This window comes from Octopus bimaculoides, chromosome 26, assembly GCF_001194135.2.
Source record: "Octopus bimaculoides isolate UCB-OBI-ISO-001 chromosome 26, ASM119413v2, whole genome shotgun sequence".
Classification (NCBI taxonomy): domain Eukaryota; kingdom Metazoa; phylum Mollusca; class Cephalopoda; order Octopoda; family Octopodidae; genus Octopus; species Octopus bimaculoides.
This window is the reverse complement of record NC_069006.1, coordinates 21,694,844-21,698,778: the sequence shown is the minus strand read 5'-3', so window position 1 is coordinate 21,698,778 and position 3,935 is coordinate 21,694,844. Positions and strand designations below refer to the sequence as shown.

General features: G+C 36.3%; 1 protein-coding gene across 2 annotated transcripts in view; it reads left to right on the top strand.

Moving 5' to 3' along the window:
* LOC106880676 (uncharacterized) overlaps positions 1-3,935 on the top strand; it is a 13,109-nt gene that overhangs the window by 2,053 nt on the left and 7,121 nt on the right. The gene's annotated exons all lie outside the window — the stretch shown is intronic.

Below are 3,935 nucleotides of genomic sequence, written 5' to 3'. Positions count from 1 at the left end.
CCCCCCCTACATGCTGAAACTAAACAGGAAATTTAAAATAAATTATTTTGCCATCTCCTTCCCTATAATCCTATCTATCTATTTGTTGCAGCTTTAATAAATTCTGAACTCCATCAAAATATCATATATTATGCATTGACGCCAATGAAATGTGTTCTGTGTGTCATATATAATGTATGACACCAGGGAAATATGTTGTGTGTATCACATGATATACAGGACAGGAAAACAGTTAAAAGAAAGAGAATGACAAATTAGAGGATATAGTTTTAGCTACAAACTATCTCTGAAAAAAGAAAATGGAAAAAAAAAAGATGGGATGATCAGAGATGGAACACTTAATCATGTTTTATCCAATTAAAACACATATTTTATTAAAATATTTAAAGACACAGGCGTGACTGTTATAAGAAGCTTGCTTCCCAATTACATGGTTCTGGGTTCAGTCCCACTGTGTGACACCGAGAACAAGTGTCTTCTACTATAATCTAGGGCAGACCAAACCCTTGCGAGTGGATGGCCATAGTCTAATGACTGAAAAAAAAAAGGAATAGAGAAGAGATAAAAAGGTGTGTGTGTGTGTGTATTGCCACTATCATATCTGAAAATAGACCAAGTAGATGATGAAATAAAATTTCCCCATTACAAGAACCTTGGCACAGTTTTCTATTTATTTCGTTGAATGATTTAGTTCACCAAATCTGTTTATAAACATTATGTGTAATCTATGAAAGAAGTGATGTGTTATAGAAAACAAAGCCAGTGGAGGTGGGTGGGCACACTTGTGTAAATATGTTTATGCAGCGGCGGCTCGTGTATAGGTACTGCAGAACTGCAACACCCCCTATTCCCATTTGATATTATCGATAACATTCAGTATAATGAGCCCTTTTTTCTTTAAACTTGTATATTATATAATCTTTAAGTTTAATGTCAGTAGCCATCCCCTAGTTTATGATAACATTTTTTTAATCATTTTATAGAACTGTACACTTCACAGTTCCAGCGACGCGGTGTTTGGCTGTTGTGTGCATGCTCACAAATCCAAGATAGGAATCTGCACCCTAGGGAGAGACAGCACTGTGATTCACGCAGTATTGACCCTGGTGTGTGTGTGTTCGTTCCATACCACCACTTGAAAACCAGTGCTGGTTTGTTTACGACCGCATAACATAATGCATGGCGCTTCGTTAAAAAGAGACCAATAGAATAGGTACCAAGCTTTAAATAGTGAATTGTAGGATCGATTCCTTCGATTAAACCATTCAAGGTGATGCCCCAGCATGGCCGCAGTCTAATGAAGTATAATAAAGTATAAAATATATGTATATGTTTTTACGTATTGAGTTCTTTCTTCCGTTAGTAAAACTATAAATGGCTTCAAATTTTAGCCTCAGACCAGCAGTTTTAGTGAAAATGGGGTTAAGATTATTACACCGACCCCGTTACCTATTTTAACTATACCGAAAGAATGAGAGGCAAAATCGACCTCGGCGGAATTCGACCTCAGGAATGAATCGGGACACACACATATATATATATATATACATTTATAAATAGATTTGTAAAGTGTGAGTGTGTATGAGAGAGACAACAATGTCGAGGTGTCTCCGTGCGTAAAAGATTATCACAATAGTGAACATCAATTCAGCCTTTACGCAATCAGATTTTAAAGAAACCACACACACACGCACACACACGCTCGCAGAATGTCTTTCTCACACGCGCACACACACACACGCTCGCAGAATGTCTTTCTCACACGCGCACACACACACACACGCTCGCAGAATGTCTTTCTCACACGCGCACACACACACACAGTCACGAGCAACAGCACACAGACACAATCCACTTGTTAAACTAACAAAGGCCATCTGATGAAATCCTGTATTTCGAGCACGTCATTTTTCTATGGAAACTCGACGGTATCGTAATTAAAACAACACGAGTGGCGAACCTAACCTTTCCAGTTAGTACCAGGAACGAATTTGCATATGCATAAAGAGCCTACAGGAGTGGGGAAGATATGTGCTAAGTAAAGACCCCCCCCCCCCAAAAAAAAAACAAATAAATCTTTAATATTTACCAATTCATTACTGTACACGCAATCACACTAACATAAATTGAAATGCTATAATAAAATAACCAGGTAGTTAGGCTTTAAATGTTATTAAGGAGTGCTGTTGAAGCAACTTTATGTTAAAATACTACTCTGCAACCATGTGGTTTCGGTTTTAGTTCCACTGCATGGTACCTTGGGTAAGGGTCTTTTACTATAAGCACTAGGCCAACCAAAGCTTATCAGTGGATTTTGCAGACAAAAGCTGTGTTGAAGACCAGTATATAAATGTGTGTGTGTGTGTGTGTGTGTTTAGTGTTGCCAACAAAAATAACAATTTTATGTTAAATTTCAGTAGAAAAAGTACTTTAAAAAATGTTTGATATGAAAACAAAATGCTGAAGTCTAATCATGTTATAAGAAATTTATTTTTAATTACATCCCTTAGTTATATTCAGGATTGAGGAAATTTTAAATGCTACATTGGCAACATTATGTATGTTCGTGTCAGCCCCTCCCATTCATTTGATAACTGGTGTAGGTTTGTTTGCATCTTTGTGACTTAGCAGTTCAACAAAAGTCACTGAAGTACAAAGACTTAAAAAAGACCCATAAGTACTGGGGGTTGATTTGTCTGACTTAAAAGCCTTCTAGGTGATGGTCCCAGCAGGGCTGCTGTCCAATGACTGAAACAAGTGAAAGATAGAAAATAAAAACCAATGATTGCTGATGGATTAGTAAGTAAGTAATACTGAAGTGGATCAATATCACAAACAGCATTGAACCTGATAGAACTTGTTCTGTTTGTTGTTGTTGTTGTTGTTGTTTTGTTTATTTTATCCTCCACATGTCATAGTGAGATATTCAATTAACAGTTATTGGAATTCAATAAAATGATCCACTGAAATTGCTAACATAGAAGTGAGATAGTCCGGACATGTCTATCAATTAATTGATCACTTTCATTTAAAAACTTACATCATCCTCATCATTTAATGTCTACTTTCCATGCTGGCATGGGTTAGGGATTCTCAACCATTTCATATATATATATATATACACATATATATATATATATATAAGAGTGTGTTGTAGTTCACTGTATATAAGAGTGTATTGTTTGTGAAATGTAATGTGTCTGGAATGACATAACAATGCAGAATGGACTACAATAACAGTTATAGATAATTCAATTATTCATAGTCTAAAATAATATTTCAGAATATAAAAATTCCTTATTCAGATAGGAACTAATGGAGTCACTGTTATAGTTGGTTTTCCGACTCCATTACTTCCTAGTAATATCTGAAGAAGGAATTTTTATATTCCGAAATATTATATTAGACTATGAATAATTAAATTATTTATAACAGATATCATAGCCCACTCTGTCTTGTTGTGCCATTCCAGATATGTTACATATATATTCTTTTATTCTTTTATTCGTTTCAGCCATTTTAACTGCAGCCATGCTGGAGCACCACCTTTAGTCGAGCAAATCGACCCCAGGACTTATTCTTTGTAAGCCTAGTACTTATTCTATTGGTCTCTTATGCCGAACCACTAAGTTACGGGGACGTAAACACACCAGTATCGATGTCAAGCGATGTTGGAACACACACACACAAACATATACACACACATACATATATATATATATATATATATATATATACGATGGGCTTCTTTCAGTTTCCGTCTACCAAATCCACTCACAAGGCTTTGGTCAGCACGAGGCTATAGTAGAAGACACTTGCCCAAGGTGCCACGCAGTGGGACTGAACCTGGAACCATGTGGCTGGAAAGCAAGCTTCTTACCACACAACTATGCCTACACCTACATATGTTTATCTCTCTCTCTCTCTCTCTCTCT